The 26,274-nt window shown below is 37.2% G+C and overlaps 1 protein-coding gene across 1 annotated transcript in view; it reads right to left on the bottom strand.

Annotated features, from left to right (window-relative positions):
- The window catches only part of CHRM2 (cholinergic receptor muscarinic 2), a 369,062-nt gene that overhangs the window by 160,054 nt on the left and 182,734 nt on the right, over window positions 1-26,274 (bottom strand). The window contains exon 3 of the mRNA XM_027574639.2: window positions 22,617-22,685. The gene's annotated coding sequence lies outside the window, so the exon portion shown is untranslated. The remainder of the gene's footprint in view (window positions 1-22,616; window positions 22,686-26,274) is intronic.

The raw sequence follows: 26,274 nt of genomic DNA, 5'->3' as shown, positions 1-26,274 counted from the left end.
ATTCTTCTTCATTATTTATTCCACTGTCTATCCCTCTCCATTCTCTAGTCATGCACATTTTAAGGCTCCTTTCTACTGTGTCTTCATGTTTTAATTTCTATTAAGAAATTTAATTTCTATTAAGAAAACAGGAACCACACTTGACATCAACCAGTAAGAGTCAAAGGCATATGCCCAGTCCATTCCCTTTCCGTTGATCAGATGAGAATATGTCCCATTCTTTACATCCAGGTGAATGAAAAACTTATAAAATTAATAGGCATCATGGATGAAAGGAAATGGAAAAAAAAACTCCATAATCTATTTTTCCTGTGAAGCTTGCATCTTGCAAGCTCAAGAAGAGACTGAGCCTCATGGTACTAGCTGCCTCTGCAGCTCAGGGTAAACCTACTTCTTTATACAGCTTGAGGGAGAGCTACCCATCAGCTGCCCAAAAGGAAAAAAAAAAAATCCATGAAGTCTAACTCAAGTGTCTGTCAAACTGAATATTCTTTCTGTTCTGTCACTGAAGAATTTGGAGAAATTTCCATCTTCCCTTAAGTGTTTCAACATCCAGGGCTTTCTCCAACACTGTCAAGAGTTTCTGAGTAGATTGCTGTTTCTCAGAGTTCCCAGGGAGTATAGACACACATCACTGCTCTTCTTCCCCATCATTTCCTCTGCATCCCCACTCCCACATGACTAATTTCTTCTATCCCATAATACGAACTGCTACCCAATTACTCCACCCCACTCATTACCTTGCCTTGCTGTTCCCTTTCTGTCATATAGCCCAACAACCCAAGGATAGAAATTGGTAGTTGTATACGTGATTCTACATGCTTTATTTCTTTCTCAGGAATATTTAGAGAAAGTTTATAGCTCTTCTGCTCATCAGAAGAATGAACACAGTTTTACTTCTGCAGCCTGAACTTGTTCCTTCTTTCGTGTGACAATCTCTTTCACTTTCTTCCTGTGTGGTATCTTTACCACCTCTTGGAAAAAACAGCATCTCATTCGAACCCTACACTACAATGCGGCCGCTCTCTTTTCCTCCTACTCATCTTTTTGTCCAATTATTTGAATATTCCCCTCTGATATATTTCCCCTTTCTTATTTATACTTCGGTGCTTTGGTTGTTTTTGTTTTTTAAGAATTACGCATTGTTACCTTTTTTCCCAGAGGGCCTTTAGACGGCAGCCCTTGATATTCCTTGCCCTGGTTTGTTATATAAAGGTTTCTAAAAAGAGTTGTGAGACAGCCAGTGAGCCCTGTTATATATGACTATTGCCCGAGCAGTGGCGTGGCTGGAAGAACTGAACAAAACACAAGAATCTCAAGGGAAACAACCAACCAATGTAGAATGGTATAAACCTGTAGTTTCAAAAGGATCATTATAATAATCTAGTCAAGCCTCAGTATTTTACATAAGAGGATACTGCAGCTCACAGATGATAAGCAATTTACCTGGTCATACAACTAATGGGAAGCAAGACTGAGAAAAAGGTAACTAGACCCAAGTCTCCTGCCTGCTGCTTAGATCCTTTCTCCTATTTCTTTCACTGTAGTCACTTTACCATTTTTCAAGGTCCGGAATTAAGCACAAAGCTATGTGAACCCTCTCTCATTTAATCTAGGGGTACACAGATCACTGGCACACATCAAGGGAGTTACTTTCCATGGAAGGGAAGTCAGGCTGACAACAGCTCAGGAGCTCACAATTGCATTGTTTTAAGAGCAAACTGCCTCTCTGTTCTGCCTTCTAAATTATAGGGGAGGAAAAATCCAAGCTCCTAATAAAGTTTTAAATAGACTCCATCGAACGGCATGCTAACTTTGAATACCCATGCCATCCAGGAGAGCCTCACCATCATTCTGGCCGATCGGGGCTTGGGGCTAGCGACAGAGGGGAGCTGGGGACTCACTAGGTCCTTAACCTAACTCTAAGCCAAAGAGGAAGGTAAAAGAGTCTCAAATTGCCTTCCTTTACTGTCTTTACAAGTTTTATACTTGTCGAAGGAAAAGGCATTCCCTACTCTGGGTGGTTCATGATAGCTGCTTGCAAGCAATTTCATCGGATCTGCAAAACTGCTATCTCCAGATCTGTTTCAAGATTGCAGTAGAGTGGGAAAGGGGAGTGGAACAGAAATGAGAGAAAAGGGTATCTCCCCAACTAATTCTATTCATATCAGGAATGTGGGCCCATATTTATGAGTTCTTACTTCAGTGAGGGCACCCCTGGACGAAAAGTGGACCCTGTTTATTTTAAGGTACCTTATTCATGCTATTGGTGCCTTGTTTTGTGTTTTTGTGGGTTTTTTTTTCCCCCTTAAGTTACTTGAGGGGGGGTTGGTATGGAGGGTTTCTGGAGGAGGGAAGAAATTGCATTTTTAATTGTAGACTTCAGATGTTCTTTTTCTACAAACAAACCCAGTAAGCAACATTTGTGATAATGTCTTATGTTTCTACTTGTCTGGGACACACAGGATTATCTCTCATCAGGGAAGAAAACTTCAAAAACTATACTGCTTTAGTTTAGACTTGCCAAATAAGATACAGGACAAGAGTTAAATCTGAATTGAAGATTAACAACAAATAAATTTTTATATAAATTATCTCCAAAATTTCACAGGGGTGTAAGTCCATTTAAAAAATCTTCACTGTCTACCTGAAACTCTAATTTTGTTAGAGTTTCTTGTACGGGTATTCTTGTACTCTTATTTACTAACTCTGGCAATCCTAGTTTAGATATCAATATTGAACTGACTGTGGATTCTTCTGCCTGTGGAGTTTTACAGCAATTCCAAGTTGTACAATACAGGGAGCACCCGATACAAGAAGTTAAAGGAGAAAAGGAAAAGAGAAGAAAGGGAAAATACAATACCATGAAAATGATATTAAATACCTTCAAAGTGCTTTTGGATATGCTTGGAAAATGTGGCTTTACTCTGCAGATTGAAATTATGATTTCTGCTATCAATATAAGGTTTGATTTTACAAATACAGCGGTTAGAAATGTTTTAAAAAATCATTTGTTACCACAGTGCTGGTTAATGTTAAAGAAAACAGTTTTACACACTTCTGGACGTGGATGAAGAAGGAATATTTCATGGTTGTCAAGACTTGGGGTACTGAATGAGTATAGTAACTGTTCAAATACAGGATCAGTTGCTTAGTAGCAGTATGATGTTGGACAAGTCTTTTATATGTCCTGTGCCTCGGTTATTTCACTTGGAAATACGGGATAATAATAGTGCCTACTTTGTAAGTTTCTGGTGGGGATGAATTGGTATAATGCATATAAATTGCTAAGCACAGTGCTTGGCAAACAAATCTCCAAGGAACAGTACTCTTCTTCCACTTTCCTCTCCATCTTTCACAAATGCTTATCAAACTACTAAATGTAAAAAATCGTGGCATATTCAACAATGGACTCCTACTCATCAATAAGAAGAATAAACTCTGTTACCTACAACAGCAGGGCTACTAAATTTCCCAAATACAATTCTTAGCAAAAACAGCCAGATAAATGAGAATATGTTACATAATGACATCTAGCTAGAGTGGATCATTTTTAACGTATCTTCACACTACCACAAAAGTATTTTCAGTAGTAATCATAAAATTATATGGAAAATAATAATTGACCGAGGAAAATAAGGAAATCAGTAAAAAATAGTAATCAAAATGATATGACAGAAAAAAGGGAAAAATCCACAATATGTATATTTGATTTTGTTTTTACAGTGTTGTATACATGTGCTTATAATTGCATGGGAAAATGTCTGAAAAACCATACCAAAATAGTGACTGATTATCCTCTTTTGGTGGCATGGTGGGGGTATTCTTCTTTCTTAATTACACTTATAAATATTAAAACAAGCAATTTTTTAGAAATAAATTTGTTTTAGTTTTACACTTACCTTATTATATTTATTTTTTCCAAACACTGTCTCACTCTATTTACTGACATGAAATCCAGTATCAACAAATAAAGTGGGATGCTTTTGTAACGACCTCATGGTATACGTGACCACAGTCCCCACTGATGGTTGATGTGAGAGACAGAAGTGTGGAGTCTGGATAAAGAGGTAGAGAGAAAGAGAGAGAGAGAATAAAAGAGACAAAATTCCACTTGGTCATGATTTCAAAAATCTCTTCAATAAATAACACAGCATAAACATCGTGATAAAATAATTACATAAGAATTGAAATAAACAGGGGTACCTGGGTGGCTCAGTCAGTTAAGTGTCTGCCTTTGACTCAGGTCATTATCCCAGAGTCCTGGGATCACCCTTGAGTCAGGCTCCCTGCTCAGAGGGGAGCCTGGTTCTCCCTCTCCCTCTGCCTGCCACTCCCTCTGCTTGTGCTCTCTCTCTGTTAAATACATAAATAAAATCTTTAAAAAATTGAAATAAACATGCAAAATATGTAAAACAGAAATAGTATTTTTATGTATATAAAATATGTAAAATACCTTCTCCCAAATATTTAAATGTTCATATTATGTTACATATCACTATTTTTTCATCCAGACTTGACAAAGATAGAACACTATGTGTTCCATTTATTTCTTGTTCCTGTATTTCTTTTTTTTTTCTCCCTGGGAGCTTTTGAATTACTTTTATATTCATAAGAATCCATTTAATCTCCATTATTGGATTATAACTTATACCTTTTAAAAATTTAATGGTTGCCTTGAGGTTTATAATATGCATCTTTAATTACAACCTACCTTCCAAAAATATTATATGGCTTGGGATGTAGTGTAAGAATCTTACAAATTACAGTAGATTGCTCCCTCCTATTTTTATGCCACTGTTGTCATCTGTGCTATTTCTTCATAGTTATCAACCCAAATATACTGCTATTATTTATAGGGGAGGCAGTAAGTTATCTTTCAGAGCAATTAAAATTTCTTAAAAAATCTTTGATATTTACACTTATATTAACCATTTCTAGTAATTTTTATTTCTTTGTGTAGATCTAAGTTTTTATTCTTATATCACATTTGGTCTTCCTGAAGACCACTTTTATTTTTTTTTAAAGATTTTATTTATTTAATTGACAGAGAGAGAGAGAGAGAGAGACAGAGAGAGAGGGAACACAAGCAGGGGGAGTGGGAGAGGGAGAAGCAGGCTTCCTGCCGAGCAGGGAGCCCGATGTGGGGCTCGATCCCAGGACTCCAGGATCATGACCTGAGCCGAAGGCAGTCGCTTAACCAACTGAGCCACCCAGGCGCCCCTGAAGACCACTTTTAAACATATTTCTTATAGGGCAGTTCTCCTGGCAATGAATTCTCTATTTTTGTTTGCCTAAAAATATTCTGTTCTATTTTACTTATTGAAGGCATTTTCACTATGAATAAAATTTTAGGCTGATATCATTTTACTTTTAGCACATTAAGCATGGTAATCCTTTTGGCGGGGGGGCTTGCAAAATTTCCGATAGTAAGTCTGCTGCAATTGTCCCATTATTTTCTGTGTATATCTTCAAGATACAAGATCTCCTTATTTCTGGTTTTGAGCTATTAAAATATGATGTATTTACTAGGTGTATATATGAGTGTTTTATTTCCTTGGAATTTACTGTGCTTGGAATTCTCAAAATTCCCTGTGTCTATAGTTTGATGTATTTTGCTATTTTTAGAAAATTCTCAATGATTATCTCTTCAAATATTCTTTCTGTCCCTTTTGGGCAGAGGGGAAGAATTGTATGTATGTTAAACCATTTGATATTATCTCACAGATTGAGATGCTCTGTTTTTGTTTTTCCTATTTGTGTTTCAATTTGGGTAATTTCTGTTGAAAAATCTTCAAAATCACTGATTCTTCTTTTAATTGTTTTGAGTGTAGTGTTGAGTCTATCAAAGTGACTTTTCATCTCTGTTACTGTGGTTTTATTTTTAGCATTTCCTTTTGCTTTTTCCTTATGGTTTCCATCTCTATTGAAATGGTTCATATTACAGTATTTTGTTAATTTCCTCCACTAGAGACTTGAACACATTAATCATAGTTAATTTTAAATGCCTGCCTCAAATTCCAAAATCTTGATCATTTCTGAGTCTGATTGTGTTGACTACTTTGTCTCTTGATCATGTTTAGTTTTCTATCTGCATTGTTTTGATGTTTCACAACCTTATTTTTGGTTCCTGAGCATACTTTGTAGAACAGGAGAACTGAGATAATTTGTATTTATGCCTGAGATGCACATGCTTCTTCTGCTGCTAGTGGAGGGTTGAGTTAATCTAGGCAAATGTTGAACTGTTTTGGGTCTTGCTGTTATGATTACTTTCAGTAAGTAAATAAGAAATTCACCTCAGTAGTACCTGCTGCAGGCATGATCCACTAATGCATACTAAAGTGTGTGGGTGAAACTTCAAGAAACACAGGATATTTGCACAGCTTCAAAGTATACTCCACAAATACATATTCATTGTTGTGGTGGTTCTAATAGATATCCACAAATTATTCGATATTCATGTCCCCAGGAGATGGAGGTTCATTCTCCTCCCTTTGTCTGGGCATAGTGACTCACTTTCAATGAATAGAGTATGGAAAGGAAAAAATAGTAACTTTACAGTAGACAAATCTCACAGATACACATTAACAAAATGATCAAAGTTAGTATCATCAGTATGAAGTCCCGTTGAAAGCATGTACTTCCTGATAAAATATTATAAGGACACTTCATCTCTGTAGGATGCTTCCCCCAAATCTATAAGCTCATTCCAATTATAGAAAACATGAGACAAACTAAATGAAAGGAACTCTACAAGATAACTGACCAGTACTCTTTCAAGGGTATTATGAAAGAAGAAGAAAAACTAAGAAATGGTCACAGATTGGAAGATACTAAGAATACACGATGATTAAAAGCAACATAGCATCCTGATTTAGGCCCTGAAATGGACAGAGGGCATGAGTGGAAAAACTGGTCAAATCTGAACACATCTGTAGTTTAATCACATTGTACCAATGTTAACTTGTTAGTTTTGATAAAGATACCATGGCAATATAAGATGTCAATAATAGGGAAGCCTGAGCAAAAGGAATATGGGAACTCTCTGTATTATCTTTAAAACTCTTCTATAAACCAAAATTATTTCAAAATATAAATTACAAAAACTCCTTAACATGTGTCTACAGGGCAAAATATGGACCCTTGTCATGTTTACTCTTCCTGCCTCAGCCAGAATGGCTGTCTTCTAGCCCTGAATGCTTTAGGATGCTCCCTCCCACCACAGCGTTTGTGCACAGGGTACAGAGGTTTTCCTCTGGCTTTAATTAAAGCTCTTTACTCCCATTCAACTGTAGTAATCCCTTACTCACCCTTCAGATCTCAGATCACATATCTCAGTCTCATTTTGGCACCCATCATTAAAATGAATCCTTTTATAGGCTCTTATATATCATCTACTACTTCTTCAGAGTCCAAGTCACAGTTCTAATTATGCATTTGCTTGAATGATTATTTATTGATATTTGTTATTTCCCTCAGACAGTAAGCTTACCTGTCAAGGACTACATACACCTTAATTTACCCAGTGCTTAGCACAGGCTCCAGCATACAGTAGGCACTCCATATAGACTGGTTGAATAAATGATCTAGTCTCCTACAAAGCTGAAGCATCCCAAACTGTTCTACTGCTTTCCCACAAAAGGGGGAGGGAGCACTTCCCTTTCTGTCAAGTGCACTGGCAGGCAAAATGTCCTAGTTATAAATATTGTATGGGGAAGCACTTTAAAGGGGGAGCTTTTAAGTACTCTGAGGTGCTTCATAATAAGAAACAGAAATGTGACAGCTCCCCTATGTTCTTCTCTATCGAACCCCCACCCCAGAAAAATTTCAGGCTACTCTGCCTTGCAATGTGAAGTCTCATGGTTCCTTCAAAGCCACTTTCACTCAATGGATAAAGAATAAGGGGATTTAGACATGACTACAATGCAAGCTGAGTGAGTCTTTGTCTCCCTTTCCTTTCTCTCTCTCTTCTTCCTTTTTGTTGTTGTTGTTGCTGTTGCTAACTGAAAGAAGTTAAAACCCACTCTGCGATTTACTGTTTATCAGGCAAATGATTCTTTGAGGCAAATCCCAGTGGGACTCACTTTACAGTTTGGGGACATACTAGTTCAGTGATAGCAGATGGAACATCATAGTTAAATTTTTTTTTAAAAGAGAGAGAGACAATGCAATGAGTTCTGGAAAGATAATGAGGTAGCAGTTGCACAGGCAAAAAAAAAAAAAAAGAAAGAAAGAAAAGATAAGTTAGATTGCTGTTTGGAACTAAAACCTGCATCCAGGTAATTGGGAAATGGGGAGTGTATAGTTTGAAAGGGAAATTAACTCTTTCTTGGTTAGGATTTTGAAATATTGCTTGGGATGTTTACTAACTCATTGAGAATGGAAATCCTATTTAATTTCTTACAGCATCTAATGTTTCTTTCTTGGAGCTATGGACGGAATAAGGGGAACTCAGTTCCTTCTAACACTCAGGAGAGACCCTTTGTTCCTCAGTATGAATGTGGTGTTTATTATCTGACTCTGTGGGATTGTTACTGGACATTAGTTGCTCTAAACAGAGAACGAAATAACTGGTTCTTTGTTAGAATAGCAGGTATTAATGAGCTGATAGGAAAAAATTTCAAATGACAAATGTTCTCCTGATTTGTAAAGCTCAGCTTGTCCCCTGTATAAATAATTTTGACTCATTTTATAAGTCCTGTTAGCTAAATGGATTATGAAGTGCCTATGATCAGGAATTTCTCTCCAATAAACATATGTTAAACAAAAAAGATGTTTATGTGTGCGTTTTATGTTACTGTTTAGAAACAAAGTAGAGAGAATAAACATCACTCATCAGCACCAACCAGAGCTAACGTCTGCTCCCCCTGCATATTTTTAAGTTATCACAAAGAACAGTTGTCAACATTGTTTTTATTAATTCATTTACTATATCTTAATAATTTTCTCATATTACAAATGAGTTTTCCTAAATCAAATGGGATTGGATGTACAATATTACATCAGCTGAAAGTACAATTAAAAAGCAAAACAAAACAAAACAAGACCCAAACCTCAAAGAGGTTTCAAAGTACAGTTTAGTGCATGTGCTGAATGGATACTGTGTGGGGTAACTTAATATGATCTCAGTTTCTCTCTCCAGTCAAATGCCAAGCTCAAGAGCAGAATATACTGCTACAGATGCAGTTTAAATGAACTAGAAACACATTTACTAGAAAGAGATAATCTTACCAAATATCCCACATTCCAGCTATGTGTTTACCAAGAATTTTCCTTAGAGAAAGGTGAAGAGGCCTTTCTTTACATTGGATGCAATGTTATGGGTGCCGTTAAATTTGGGGCCTCAAATTGCTCCAACATTCTCCTATGACTCTGTTTGAAATTCTCAGTCTTTGGATGGGTATTTTGGATTAGACATTGACTATTACAGGAAGTACAAATGTAGGTGCCACAGTATCAGTCCCTGAAGGGATGAGATCACAGAAGCAATACATTTTCATTGGGCTTGGAAGGTAGAATAAAAGATGTGGAGGTACAGTAAAAATTGAGTTCTGAACCATAGAGCACTAGCCGAGAAGAGAGGGCCGGTAAAGTGGGGATCATTGGCTAGTCCTTCGGAAACTGAACATATGGGACATGTAGAGACAGAAGGCATAGGTTTGTCAGGCAGAGTAGAAGATGTGGGCAGAAAGATGTGGACATAGCAGCTGCCTGAAGGTTTGCTGGATGTGAGAAATCATAGGAGTTATATAGCATTCAAGTTTAATAAGGTCAAGGTCAGGATATCTATCTGTCTGTTTATCTATCTATCATCTATCTATCTATCTATCTATCTATCTATCATTTGCCACTGGTATGTGTAACAGTTATCATTAGTTACACATTAAACAGCTGACACTACCTAGCTCTTTGGTCTTGTTGAGTATTTGTTTATTTAAGATAAGTAATTTTTTTTTATTATTTAAGATAATGTTTTTAGGGTATTTGATTGAAGAGAAAATATGGGGATGGTAAATTTTAAAAAAAACAGCTATCTTAGGGGCTTCCAGCATAGTCTTCATTGTGTGTCACTTTGTGTTCGGGATGGTGATATGTTCTTGCAAAGTAATATAATCCTGCATAAAATATTTTCCCCTTAAAATGAATCCTGATTCTATAGGGAAAGAGAGATGGTATTTATCCATAATTTACTGAAACAATTTTTTTAAATTACCTAAACATATCCCAACATCAACAACTAAAGGAATAAACATGGCATTTAGAAAAACAGAAACACTGCTTCCTCATGCATAGGTTTAAAAACAGAAGTTGGATACTAATTAGTATAGCTGAACTGTTGCAAGGGCACCAATTAACTTTAATAAGTTGAGAAACACCTACAGTACATTTCTATCTTTATTATGACAAATACACTTTAGTAGATCTACATGAGCAAGTACATAGTTTATTAGAATGGTTCAAGTTTCCCTCTTTTCTAGTTCTATAAAATTTTATCGAAGAGGTAATTTCTATTAGATTTGTTGAGGAAAGGAAACTTCCAGCTTCAAAGCCTCTTATCCTTTGCCTCAAACTTCAAAAGTAAGAACAAAGTTTGAGAAGCACCTTTTCAATACTAACATCTAGTGCTTTGCTGGTAAATGTGTGACAGGTGGTTCTCTCAGGGTAAGGCGGGAGCCCTGATTTTTAGCATTTGATTTCTATAGTGTAAATATTCCCGGGTGCCTGGGTGGCTCAGATGGTTAAGCGTCTGCCTTCGGCTCAGGTCATGATCCCGGGGTCCTGGGATCGAGTCCCGCATCGGGCTTCCTGCTCCTTGGGAGCCTGCTTCTCCCTCTGCTTCTCTCTCTCTCTCTCTCTCTCTCTCCCTCTCTCTCTCCGTCTCTCATGAATAAATAAATAAAATCCTTATAGTGTAAATATGCCCATCATGGTCAATTTCAATGTGACAACAACTGGTTTCCCCAATTCCTGAAAATTTAGCAGTTGTCTGTCTCTCTTGAGTTGTTATGACCTGGCTCCAGCACGTAAATGCTTTTTATGGCTCAGACATGAAAGACATACTCCATTAGCAAAAACTCAGAAAGAATAATCTAGTTTCTGTCCTCCCTCTTCCTGCAGGGCTCAAAAGCAGATCTCGAGGTGAAAAGAAGCACCAGGAGCCAGGTAGCTGGGCTCCTTCTCTTTGTGTCCATCTGCCCTTATGTATTTTTACTGAATCATGACCCCATATCCAGGTTGGAGAGGTCAAGAGCAGAACCAGAATCACTTAAGGAGAAGCTTATCTTTCCTTAAGTGTGGATATAAAAAGATCGGATGTAGATTGACTCTAAGTGGCATTCCAATTCGACAGTTTATAGCTGCACTTCTCACCCCTAAATGCATGTTAGAGTCAGCTGGGGAGCTTTTAAAATTGCCGAGGACTAGTTTCAATCCCCAGAGACTCTGCTTTAATTGTTGTCTAGGGCGAGCACTGGGTATTGTCATATTTTAAAAACTCCCATAATACACCCAGGTTTGAGAACCACTGGTTTAGAGATTGCTTATAGTTATGTTATTAGATGGATAGTAATTAATGAAGAAGCAAATGTGTGGAGAGGCAGTCGGTGATGTGTGAAGGGTTAGAGATGTACATTTATGTTTTAGAAGATTCTCACATTATTATAGTGAAACACACTTATGAATATTAGTGTCACTTGACAAATTGATGTATAGGGAACCAGGTTAACATATTTCAGTTTTGTTGAGAGTTTTGTCTTTGAGTTCACTGCTTTCCCTGGGACAGTTTCTAAAATCTGAGCTAGAACCCATACGTGCAACATCTTTAAGTTTTCAGTTCAACTCATAAATCAGGAAAAAAGAGATCTTTGTCTGTTAAAGTTTTATAACAGCCCCCAAATCAGAAAGAAAACAACAGGGGCCCATTAGTTACACCATGATCACTTATGCACACTTGCAAGAGTGATGTGCAAAAACAGTTCTGTGATGCTTACCTATCTCTAGGCATAGAGGAGAAGTCCCGATTTTTGTTAGGATTTTTTTAGGGGTCCAATTTTGAGTCATGGTATCTTCCCTCATCCCCCTATGGAGAAAGGGAAATGGGTATTTATTTCATTCTCAATTCTAGTCAAGCGAGAGGGGATTTGAGAGGATCACTCAGGGAGTTTGAAGTATCTCCCCTTGCAGTCTGGAGGAATCGAGGGGACAGATTTTTGTCCCATGTCTCGGAACCTTAGAGGCAAAAGTTGTGGTTGGAATTGGTGGGAGAGGAAGAGAAGTCTCCACAGGTGTCAGCTAAGCTTCCACAAGCAGCAAGACAGAATGTGTCTTTGCATTGGATAAGCCTAGGCGAAGAGCCATGTAGAAGGGAACTGGTCTGCACGTCATTTGAAAAGGACATTATCCAAGAGGGCTCCCTTCTAAGGACAGGCTATCTCCACAGAAAGATGCTGAGGTATAAGCTGAGTTGCAGATTCAGAGGGGACTGTCTTCAGCGGCCACATCAGTCTCTGGCTGGAGGAGGGGCCGTTGTCTATACTGAGAGAGATATAAACAGGTATTTCCAATGGAGAATCTCTAAGGTATCCATAAAATATCATGCAGGAAATTTAGCTGTAAACATCCACTAAACCCAGAGAACACCAATACCAGAGCACTGTAAGATCTTTTATGTCCCCATTTTATTCTATATTGCCCCACTTACACCTGCAGCCGGGTGCCAGCAAGAATACTCCATAGGGGGGAAGGAAGGAAGCATGAGGAGGAGCAAAAGGCAGGAGAAGTTAGGGTGCACATCCTATTTCTTCACTGAAGGCTGCCGAGCTTGAAGCAATATCACACTAGGGAGGGATGAATATTTAACATAAAGTTTGGAGTTGTAATTACATTGGATTCAGCATTTTATTATGGAAATGGATACTTCACTTGTGATTAATGAGACTAGAGGACTTTTTTTAATGTCCAAGAGAGTAGGACAGTTATTGGATCTGCTCAAAGGCAATGAAAGCAAAAAATGGAGCCCACATAGAGGGTTTAGAGGAACAAAGACAGGAAAGAATGAAGTTATATTCTGCTGCATCCCATGGAAGGCTGGCCTTTCAATGAACTACCTGTTCTATTCTACCAAAACTCAACAATTCTGAGAACCTGTCTGAAGTCTAAACACTCATTAGAATGTAATTTCTAACAATGGAACTATAATTTTCCCCACAATAGTGTAATCAAGATGAACAGTAAAAAAGGCCAGTTGTAGGACAAGGTACGTGCATCCAGTGTGGTGGAAAGGGAATTACACGAAGAAAACAAAGATTCTAGTCTGGGCTACGCCATTTTTAAGAGTGTGCAACTAGGGGACAGTGACTTAACTTCTCTTAACCTGAGATGGCTACACAGACTCAAAATAATGGTACTTGCCCTACCTGCCTCTCAAAGTTGTTGAGGAAAACAACAGAAGGACAAGCTTTGAAAAACACCAAGTTTCTATAAATGTATAGCACCGCATGACTGTAACAGGGCTCAAAATGTAGTGAACCATTCAGAAGCCAGGCTGTTGTTCTCGTTAAACTATTCCTGTTGCCTTTTTTATCAGAGGAATAAAATGTTTTCTTTACAGGATGCTATTCTCTTTGTTGATTCCATCCAAGGAAAAAATCAAAAACGAACAAAAACCAAAAAAAAAAAAAAAAAAAAGACCACATTAGTTCTCTGGCTTTTGCTTCCTCTCAGTGCATTTCCCTTGAGCAGCAGAAATCAGAAGCTCAGAGAAGACACTGATATATGATAAATAAGAATGTGTATTGCAGAAAATTCAGAAATATGTAAGAGTATAAGACAAGTAAAAGTCCCCTATAACCCCACCATTCGGACAATTACTGTCAGAATCCTACGGTAATGCAAGCACTAGGGAGGCAGGTGTTCAGTTCTCACTGCTATATCCCCCTGCTGTGGATGCTGTGAGGCACACAGTACCACTCAATACACATTTGAATAAACATTTGTTAAGATTTTGGTATATTTCATTTTAGTTCATCTTCAATATGTGTGTGGATATGTGTACAGAAATTTATTATCCAAAAACAGACAATTATAAAATCAGGACAGTACAATACTGTACCAATTGGGTTCTCTGGTTACAAAGAACAAAATATCTTCAGGTAACGTAGGCTTTAGCATAAGGATATATATGGAAAAAAGCAACATCTTGCAGGTATACTCAAGAATACTAATGCAATTTGTCCTTATGGAGACAGGAATATAGATTGTGGATGGCAAAGTCATCCAGACTCTAAAGCAGGTCTATCCAACAGGACTCAGTAGTTAAATTTTGTGGCTTCATGATCTAGAATGATCACTAATATGACTTGGGTATTTTCCACATCAAGACTGTTTTCTAGGTGTTTTTTTATTTTTTACCTCCATATCTACTAAAAATTGCTCAACTCTTTATTTAAAAACACCATATGTCTAATAGAGTGAATCCAGTTGTTCCAGATAGTTTCCTTTCTTTTTGAGTAGCCCAAATTTGTGCCCAACTATATCCTAGGCCACTGGCTAGGACAGAGCTTAGTTAGGTCAAATGGCCACTATGGTCTTTACCTTTTGTATCCAGGTCACCATGGTGACTTAAGTGGGAAAAAAAGAAACCTTTAAATAGGCATATCAGATATTCTGAGAGCAGACTGATCAGCAGAAATTATACTGTATATTGTTTTGCAACCTGCTTCTTTATTTGATATGTTCTTATCTCATTTAATTGATGTCATAAAACTTGATTAATGATAGCTGAAGAGTGCTTGCATAGTAGGCATGTATCAAAAATTTTAAGACTATTTTATTACTACTCAGATTGCTTCATATTCTCACTATTATGAATAGTGTTGAAATAAACAATTACGTCTGAAAATCTTGTTTCACATCTTCCATTCTTGCTTGGCATTAAGGTTCTTCTTGAGGCTGAAGAGTTTCTCAGACATTCCTTGTTCTTGATGACTGACTGTTTTGAGGAGCACTGGTCAGGTTGTAATCTTATTTTTAGGGCATAGATAATATTTCTGGTATGGATTTGGCTAAATCTAACAATTTTCCTATCACTGGTCATTTGATTTGCTTCCATTTTCCACTATTAACGTTTTAATTATGTTAAAAAAATTTGCTTCATTGAAGAGGATAAATCTGAAGTCAGCCTGCTCTTTCCTTCTTCCTTCATTAGCACCTGTATGCTCCTCACTCATTCATTTTACTTCCATGGAGTGTTAGGCTAGACATGTAACCCTTTCTCCCTCACTTTATATTAACTGATAAATAAATAAAAGTTGTGCTCTGTCCAGAATCTAATTCTTTGCTTGTAAGTAATCTTTTATTTTTGTTTAATTTTGTTTTTGTTTTATTGGGGGGGGTTCCAAATTTCCATGATTTTTTACAGGGGGACATTTAAAAAATATTAAAATATGTTATTACCAATGATTTTAGCAGACTCAGGTTTTCTTCAGCTCTGGATTTTTTTTTTTTCTTTTCTATTTCTATTTTCTATTCTCTTCCATTTATTTTCAGTTCTTTAGGAAGTCAATTATCAGTAATTTATACCTAAAATGAAACAGATTTGTCAACTGTTCTTTTTCATATTTATTTTTTATATTTTAATATAATAGTTGCCATGCAAAAAAAAGAAAAAAAACTATAGGTAACATGAATGTAATTTATAAAGCACAACACAAAAGACTAGCAATCTTATCATGCCACTCCACAACTAAAACATCACCCACACGGCAATCTCAATTCAGCCTGTGCACTTCCTGCTTATTCCTTCGTGGATCTACCTTCAAGTAGGAGCCAGTATCGTTTTGTTTTTATCATCCCTCTGCATTTTAAAATAGCTTTAATATATCATACATATATGTATAGACATCCATATTCATGACAGTTCATTGACTAATTTTGCTTAATTTTAAGTTATAAAAATGGTACCAACCTATTTATAGATTTCTGAGACCTTTATTTTTCCCCAACCATTTAATAGAATGTTTCTAAAATTCTTCATGTTACATGTAACTATAATTGCTTTTCATTGCTGTATAATAGTCCATTGTGTGGTATACAATTTTTATTTACCCATTCTCTTGACAATAGATGAAGTACACTGATTCTAGTTTTTGTTTTTAAGATTAAAGCTGCAATGAACATTTTGTACATGTGTTCTCTAATGCACTTTCAAGCGTTTCTCTAGAGTTTTGTGTAAGAGACTTAATAGCTAGGTTATAGGTAATGTGAATATTCATGTTTATAAAGTAATACCAAACTGTTCTCAATCTGCTTTCACAGATTTTTTTTTTTGCTTTCACAGATTTATACTGCCATTATTGGTTTATAAAAAAAAATCAAGCAGATATATACCTCTTTTGACATTTTCTTAAGTTACAATTTTTGTCAATTTGTTTTAAAATTATATCTCATTGTGCTCTTAATTTACATATCTCTGATAGTACTTTTGAGTATCTTTTTGCATGTTTATATACCATTTGTGTGTTCCTCTCTATAAAAAGTCTATTCATGGTTTGGCCCATTTTTCTGTTGGACTGTTTTCTTTAATGATTGATGTGTAAAAGTTCCATTACTTGACAAACTCTTGTTTTCATTTCACTTAAAATGTCTTTACTTTTCCTTTGTTCTTAAAAGGTTATTTTGTTAGGTATGCAACTGTAACTTGACAGTAATTTTCTTTAAATATTATGAGTATATTAATTCACTGTCATGTTGCTTTTGAGTCTGCTGTCTACTTGCATTCTTTTTAAGTCTATCATTTCTCTTTGCCTGCTTTTAAGATCTTCTTACCTTTATTGCTATTTATTTTATCATGATATATAGAATTATTTAAAAAATTTTAATCTTTTTAGGAGTATATGTGCATGTGTCTGATGTTCAAATCATAATTGAGTTTTAGATTTCACAATTATATTTCATTTTGTGAAGTTCCACTTAAAAAAAAAAAGCTGCTTTATTATTCTCGTTTGCAATTTTTGTTCCTGCCCTTAATTTCTTTACCTGTTTCACCTATCACTAGTTCATAATTTATATCTGATAATTACATTATCTTCAGTTCTTGGCATCTATATCTTTTGTTTGTTATTTTTGCTGATTCTTACTTATGATGTTCTGTCTCTGAGCATTTTAGATCTTTTATTGAAAATCATTGTTTGATTCAGATCTGTGGAACTCCTGTGGGTCTCAATTCAGGATGATTCTCCTCCAGGGAAAGTTTTTTTCTGCCTCTTCCAGGAGCCAGAGTCTAGCACGTGGGATGTCTGGGCTCAGTGCAGGAACTTGGGCTTAAACCTGTACTTTCTGCTGGCTCAAGGCTCAGTCTCCTGATGATTAAGTAATGCTGCTACAACAGGCAATTATCCTCAGCACACACCTTCTCGTGGACTTTCTGTTGCTTATCATTTCTCAAAAAATCCCCCTACTCTTTAAGGGCTGGGTAGAATTGTGAACCCAGAAATACATTTTTAAAATACATCTTATTCAAAATAAAATTCTATTTCAGGGAAGTGGGGTGAAGTTCTCAGAGTACCTAGTTGGTCATACTGCCAAGGGGGTGGAAGTATTTCAACTTTTTAGTATGTTTCATCTCCTCCATTTCCTCTGCATTTCCTTAAGGAATATCTCAAGTTCATCTTGCTCATCACTAATTTAATTTTCTGTAGTGCCTCTTTATCCTTATTTGTTCTCATACATATTTTATTCTGCCCTTTTATTTTTAATTTTATTATAAGCTACTGTATCATTTTCATCAGCTTTTTATTTATATTTGCCTCTCAGAGCTTTTCCTCATCTCAAATTGTAGTCTTATCAATTCTTTGTTCATTTTTCATATCTTAGAGGTCACATAATCCTTATATTTTACTGAGAACACAAGAACTAATGCATTCTAAATTTTATGTCTGTTTTTTTCTGAAATACTTCCTCAAAAGTACATTAACTTTGCATACTAGTTTCCTCTTAGGCTCCAGATACTGTAATCTACTCTATTAGTTTTCCTTGAAATAAAACCTACCTTCTAGCAAAGCATAATGTTTATTGAGAGAGATAAAGATGAAAATAAAGATAAAGCTTCTTCTTAATTATTATCACTGGACCTTAATTGTTGTTATAATCCTCGTGGCAGATATCAAACTAGATAAATACACAGCCTAGTCAAATTTTACTGGGGTGAAAACTATTCTGAAACAGAGTATCCTGGACCTGGTGTGCATTAGTCTGGGTTCTCCAAGAGCATATACGCAGAGAGACACAGTGGAGAGTTATGGTGGGAACAGGCTCACACTATTGTGCAGGCTAAGTCCCACTATGTCTGCTGATACGCCATAAGCAAGCTGGAGAACCAGGAGAGCTGGTGGTACATTTAACTACAGGTCGGAAGGCCTGAGAACTGGGGAAGCCTAGGGTTCAATTCCCAGTCCAAGGCCTAAGGCCTGAGAGGCGCGGCACTAGTGTTAAGTCCTAGAATCCAGAAGCCAGGAGTTTTCCATGACAAAGGTCAGGAGATGGATATCCCAGTTTTGTTCAGGCCCTGAAGGTATTAAATGATGCCTGCTCACTGGGGGGAGGGCAAATCTCCACTACTCAGTCTACAGATTCAAAGGCTAATCTCCTCTGGAAACACCCTCACAGACACACCCAGAAGCAATGTTTTACCAGCTAGCTGGTGGCCCCCTAGCTCAATCAGGATGACACATCAAATTAACCACAGACATTGGGGAGGGTATGTGCTATGGTGAGCACTGTGAATTGTACAAGACTGATGAATCACGGATCTGTACTTCTGAAACAAATAATGCAATATATGTTAAGAAAAAAAAAAAGAAGAAGAAGATAGCAGGAGGGGAAGAATGAAGGGGAGTAAGTCGGAGGGGGAGACGAACCATGAGAGACGATGGACTCTGAAAAACAAACTGAGGGTTCTAGAGGGGAGGGGGTGGGGGGATGGGTTAGCCTGGTGATGGGTATTAAAGAGGGCACGTTCTGCGTGGAGCACTGGGTGTGATGCACAAACAATGAATCATGGAACACTACATCAAAAACGAATGATGTAATGTATGGTGATTAACATAACAATAAAAATTATTAAAAAAAATTAACCATCACATGCTGTCTGCTCTTTTTACTGTGAAGAGTGTTTTTGTGAATGATCTAAAGCTAGTTGTGGTTTTCTGTTTCTAGAAACTTGTCTTGCCACAACGTCCACAGGAGCACTTCTTGCACAGCTTCTCCAGTCCTGATCCCCATCTGTCCTTTCTGCTGCAAACTTCAACGCCTGTCCACTTGAGCACTTACCTGGGTCCCGATACTGCAAACTGTCCTTTTGGAGAGGATGTGGGGAGAGGCAGTGATGGAAGCATACACATTGTGGGATAGGATTAAGACTCAAGTGAGCCAAGAAGGCAGCAGAGGGCCCACTGCCTGGGTCTCTGGTTGGTACAATTCCTGGGACTTGTTATTTCGATGGAAGACAGCAGAGATGGGAAGAGGCACCCCATGCAGTCCTTTATGCCAGGGAGATTTTCTCTTGAGCAGCACTTCTGTCAATATAAACTGGAGATGAATGCTTTGGGTGTTTTTTTTGTTTGTTTGTTTGTTTTACTGCAGTTTATAGGTCTTAAGTTAAAGTTAATTCTTCTCAGATTCTACTAGTAACTTGTTTTTGCTTTCAGTCTTCGATGTTACAGGTTTTCTGTTTATTTTAGGTCTGCGTAGGTACTTTATTGAAATCTCAGAGAGACCAAGTCATGGAATGCTAGTCAGACACCTTCCTAATCCAGAAGTCAGCCTGATTTCTGAGGCATCTTCCATCTGCCCTCAAATGTCATAATTTATTATCTTCCAAAGAGAAGAAAATCAGAGCAGGGTCGCAAAAGCCCATTTCCACGTCTCAGTTACTCCTTTTCTGTGATGTCTGCCCCTTGCCAGAGCTTTGGATGATTAAGACTACATCTGTATTGTACTGACAGAGGCATGAAGCTGAGTAATAAGCGAACTCTAAACTCCAGCCGTGTCAATAATCGGATACGCAACTATGGGAAAACCACTTAAAATTTATAGCAGCTTTATTTCTCAAATGAGAAAAATACTTGCTTTCCTGACTCAAGCAGGTGCAATGATCCACACAGAGGCCAGCAGTGAAGAGGAGCTGACGTTGTATTTAAGCAGATAAGACAAGCAGTGGTCCAGTGAGGGAGAGAGGAACATAGCAGAGGAACATGACAGAGAATATGGAGGAAAGAAGAGTTTGAACATCACCAGTAGGAGCAACTTCTTACGGTGTTTGTAGAGCAGTGCTTCATCCAAGCAACAGCCCCGGGGAATTTGTTAGAAATGCAAATTCTTGGGCTCCACTCCAAACCAACTGAATGAGAAACTCTGAGAATGGCACGAGCTCTCTGTTTTCATAAGCCTTTGGGGTAATTTCTAATGCTCATTAAATTTTGATAATTACTGGTGTAGAAAGGTCCTTAAATATATCTCCTCACCCTCTTCACCTTGGAGGTGAAGACTATCTTATGCAACTTTGAATACTTAAGCACCCAATTTCCTGGTAGAGAGTAGCTACCCAAGCATTTTTAAAAAATTAATTTGTCAATTAAATTTGAGGCAAAAGTCATGTTATCTAACCTCAACTGGACTCTTGCTGATACTGAGCAATCCTATTTATTGCTTGTTGACTTCCTATTATTCCAAACTTTTTCATTCAATTTAATCACCACATCTACTCCTTCATTCTTTATAGAAGGCCACTCGTTTGTACTTTCCTTAGTGTATCAAGGGATTTCAGTCAAATTGACTTTTCTAGACCTTAGTAATTACTCCGTATTTCTTTTTTTTTTTTTAAAGATTTTATTTATTTATTTGACAAGAGAGAGAGACAGAGAGAGAGGGAACACAAGCAAGGGGGTGGGAGAGGGAGAAGCAGACACCCCACTGAGCAGGGAGCCTGATGCAGGGCTCAATCCCAGGACCCTGAGATCACAACCTGAGCCGAAGGCAGATGCTTAACCGTCTGAGCCACCCAGGCGCCCCTTCTACTCCGTTATTTCTACCCAATTTCTCAGCCTATGCGACTGACTCAAGGAAGTGTTCATTCTTCTGGGTAAGGTGAAGGCCTCCACTTTGACTCTTTTCTCATCTTATTCCTATGTAACTCTGTTCTACTTTCTTGCACATTTCACTTTTTTCCAAGCATACTGATGTTTTATGAGTGCCTATATACACTTATTTACCTTTAAGAAAATACAGTCACTTCTATCCTGATAACCAGTTGAGCAGAAACAAGAATTACTGTGATCTTCTAGTGTAGAGGAGGCTACATTAACTGCATTCCACACTTGATGTTTTAAATTTTATTTTATTGTGCTAAAATATATATAACATAAAATAAGCCATTTTAACCACTGTTAATTGTACAATTCAGTGGCATTAATTTGTTGGTCTTTTCAAAGATTCAACTTTCGGTTTTATTAATTTTCTATGTCATCTTTCTATGTTCTGTTCATTTATCCCAGCTCTAATCTTCATCATTTCCTTCTTCTGCTAGTTTTGAAAGTAGCTTTTCCTTTCTTTTCCCACTTCCCCAAGGTACAGAGTTAGGTTATTGATTTTATCTCTCTCTTCTTTTTCAATGTAGGCATCATCAGCTATACACTTCCTCCTAAGCACTGCCTTAGCTGCAGTCCATAAATGGTATTTTATATTTCTGTTTCATTTGTCTCGAGGTATTTTCTAATTTCCCTTGTGAGTTCTTCCTTGGTTCACTGGTTAAGAGTATTTTGTTTAATTTCTACATATGGTGGCTGAGGCCAAGGTCATTTGAAGTGTTATCCCTCTTGCCTGATACTTGAGCTGGGAAAACTCAAAAGTGAGGACAGTGGTTGAGGATCTCAGTTTGCAATCTCTCCAAATGGTCTCTCTGGCATCGCGGTTTCAGGATAGCGAGACTTCTTTGGAGCCCACAGGATCCAAAGATGTATGTAACAAGAGAAAGCCAGGAGAAAACCATATTCCCTTGAAGTCCTAGATTCAGAAGTCACACGGTATCACTTCTTCCCCGTGTGTATCAGAGCAGTCACAGGGGGGAAGAAACATAGTCCTCATCTTTTCACTGTCCTACTTAAAAACAGCTAGTAATATGGGCGAAATTTTTAGGGTCATTTATTTAGTTAAATACCACATGAAATAGTATAATAACAGTAATATTCTGAACTCCGAATTTTAAAAAAAGTTTATGTAATGGAAGATTTCCTGATATGTAAAATAACAGACATGTGGTTGAACAATATAACCAATCACTCTTAGTGCATTAATCTTTTCTTTCATGTCTATCTCAAATGATACATTCGAATAGATTATGTCTGTCTTTGCTACATTCAGTAATATCACAAAATGGCTCTAGTATTTGTATAAACATAAATATTTGTATAAACATAAACAGAGTGACTGTTGTTACAGTCCTCATCCACCCTGTTACTTCCTGGGCACAGATACAGCTACACAGGAATAAACAGAATTGAGAATGGAGACACAGAAACTCAAATATATAATCATATTCACTGATGTATGAATCTATATCTTACCTTGTTCTACAGAACTCTTTCAGGCCTTCCTTTCTTCATACAAGGTCTCCTCGTTGTTAAGTGTAGATACTGAGGAATAAAGAGATGAAAGAAGAGACTTAGAGACAGAAAAATGTCAAATAAAATATAAAATCATAATTTAGGTATATATGTATACTTCGCCTCATTTTGTGAAAAGGAATTGTCAGAAAGATATGTGAAAGGAAAAGGCACAAATGTTGAGCATTCATAGCCTTTTCTTCCCTTTGCAAAAGCGAAACGATGCAAAACAGTGCCTTTCTCATCATGCACTCGTTCCCGACCTTGTACAAATTGGCGTAGGGGTAGACTGACTGCACTGATTTGCACTGGGAAGGCCATAGGAACTCTACATAGAAGAAAAAACCATAAGGTAAAGAGAGGAGTGATAAGAAATACAAAAGTCCTTGTGTACTGCATATTAAAGTGGAGGATGATTAAAGTGAGAGATGGCACAATTGACAATCTCTACTTAGAAGAGCTTTGGGGAGACAGATGGGTAAAAAGAAGAGTTAAGAATATTGCATGGTGTGGCAATGGAACTCCAGGGAGGATTTTCATTGGAACTCCAACTAGAATTTCAATAGCAGTCCTTTTTGGATATTAGATCGTCATTTCTTTTGAATAGGACACATGCTGAAACAGAACAGTAGATTAAAGACACAAATGTTTTCTTGTATCATCAATGAGGGTATCCAAAAAAGACAACTAACAATTCATAGAATATAGTAGAAAGAGCACTTAGTTGGGGATTATAAGATAGGAGTTCTAGTCTAGGCTCAGAAAGAACAAAGATTCTGCCTCCAACCTGTTAAGATTCTGTCTTAATTTAGTTATAAGACAAAAGAAAGATACCCAAAACATGTAGCTGTTTGGTCTTATGATCTTACCACTTCCAAACAGGTTGTTCACAAGGAAATGTGCAAGATTAATTATAAATATATTTCTCCAAGTGGCAATCAATCATGATATAATCTTCATGGTTTACATAATATGTATGAGTAGTGGTCCTTGACTTCATAAAGTTTCTGGGAATTCAAAATAAACTTTTAAAAGCTACTATCTTAACAATGTTTATTCTTCTGATCCATGAGCATGGAATTTTTTTCCATCTTTTTGTGTCTTCTTCAGTTTCTTTCATGAGTGTTCTATAGTTCTTAGAGTATAGATCCTTTACCTCTTTGGTTAGGTTTATTCCGAGGTAGCTTATGGTTTTTGGTGCTTACTGTAAATGGAACTGATTCTCTAATTTCTCTCTCTATAGTTGCATTGTTAGTGTATAAGAAAGCAACTGATTTCTGTGCATTAATTTTGTATCCTGCCACATTACTGAATTGCTATATGAGTTCTAGTAATTTGGGGGTGGAGTCTTTTGGGTTTTCCACATAAAGTATCATGTCATCTGTGAAAAGAGAGAGTTTGACTTCTTCTTTGCCAATCTGAATACCTTTTATTTCTTTTTGTTGTCTGATTGCTGTTGCTAGGACTTCTAGTACTATGTTGAACAATAGTGGCAAGAGTGGGCATCCTTGGCGTGTTCCTGATCTTAAGGGAAAAGCTTTTCCCCACTGAAGATGATATTTGCTGTGGGTTTTTCATAGATGGATTATAAATGTCTATGCTACCCAGAGCAATCTATACCTTCAATGCCATCCTAATCAAAGTTCCAATGACATTTTTCAAAGTGCTGGAACAAACAATCCTAAAATTTGTATGGAATCAGAAAAGACCCTGAATCACCAAGGAAATGTTGAAAAAGAAAAACATAGCTCGGGGCATCACGTTGCCTGATTTCAAGCTATATTACAAAGCAGTGATCACCAAGACAGCATGGTACTAGCACAAAAACAGACATATAGACCAATGGAACAGAATAGAGAGCCCAGATATGGACCCTCAACTCTATGGTCAAAGAATCTTTGACAAAGCAGGAAAAAATATGCAATGGAAAAAAGACAGTCTCTTCATAAATGGTGCTGGGAAAATTGGACAAGCACATGCAGAAGAATGAAACTCGACCACTCTCTAACACCATACACAAAGATAAACTCAAAATGGATGAAGGACCTCAATGTGAGATAGGAATCCATCAAAATTCTAGAGAAGAACATAGGCAGTAATCTCTTTGACATCAGCCACAGCAACTTCTTTCAAGATACATCTCCAAAGGCTAGTGAAACAAAAGCAAAAATGAACTTTTGGGACTTCATCAAGATAAAAAGCTTCTGCACAGCAAAGGAAACAGTCAACAAAACAAAGAGGCAACCCACAGAATGGGAGAAGATATTTGCAAGTGACACTACAGATAAAGGGCTGGTATCCAAGATCTATAAAGAACTTGTCAAACTCAACACCCAGAAAACAAATAATCAAGTCAAAAAATGAGCAGAATATATGGACAGACACTTGTCCAAAGAAGACATAAAAATGGCTAACAGACACATGAAAAAAATGTTCATCATTAGCCATCAGGGAAATTCAAATCAAAACCACACTGAGATGCCATCTTACACCAGTCAGAATGGCAAAAAATGACAAGGCAAGAAACAACACATGTTGGAGAGGTTGTGAGAAAGGGGAACCCTCTTACGCTGCTGGTGGGAATGCAAGTTGGTATAGCCACTTTGGAAAACAGTGTGGAGGTTCCTCAAAAAATTAAAAATATAGCTAACCTATGACCCAGAAATTGCACTACTGGGTTTTACCCTGAAGACACAGATGTAGTGAAAAGAAGGGCCATATGCACCCCAACATTCATAGCAGCAATGTCCGCGATAGCCAAACTGTGGGAAGAGACGAGATGCCCTTCAACAGATGAATGGATAAAGAAGATGTGGTCCATATATACCATGGAATATCACTCAGCCATCAGGAAGGATGAATACCCAACTTTTACATCAACATGGATGGGACTGGAGGAGATTATGCTAAGTGAAAGAAGTCAAGCAGAGAAAGTCAATTATCAGATGGTTTCACTTATTTGTGGAACATAAGGAACAGCATGGAGGACATTAGGAGAAGGAAGGGAAAAATGGAGGGGGGGAATCGGAGGCGGAGACGAACCATGAGAGATGATGGACTCTGAGAAACAAACTGAGGGTTCTAGAGGGGAGCGGGGTGGGGGGATGGGTTAGCCTGGTGATGGGTATTAAGGAGGGCACATACCACATGGAGCACTGGGTGTTATACAAACACAATGAATCATGGAACACTACATCAAAAACTAATGATGTGATGTATGGTGACTAACATAAAATAATAAAATAAAATTTAAAAATAAATAAATAAATAAATAGAAACTACTATCTTATCACCATGACTACATCTACAAGTGAACATTTTCCAGGTAAATGATCTGACTCTTCAGCAATTCATCTTCACTCAATTATTCAGGCAAACTGAACCTGTGTAGTCATCATAGTTATCCAAGGGACCAGTTCAATTGGATTTCAATTTGATGTGTTTTAGCTCAATAGACACAGTTTGAGATGTCTGGGAGATGCACAAGGCAACTGTCTCAAGAGCTTATAAATTATTATAGTCTTATTTGGCACAAATCATTTCTCATGAGAAAATGTACTTGGAGATAATTTTTTTTCAATATAGTACTCACTGTGCCTTATAGACTGTTTTTGTTAAA

This window comes from Zalophus californianus, chromosome 12 (genome assembly GCF_009762305.2).
Source record: "Zalophus californianus isolate mZalCal1 chromosome 12, mZalCal1.pri.v2, whole genome shotgun sequence".
NCBI lineage: Eukaryota > Metazoa > Chordata > Mammalia > Carnivora > Otariidae > Zalophus > Zalophus californianus.
This window is presented reverse-complemented; position numbering and strand designations above follow the sequence as displayed.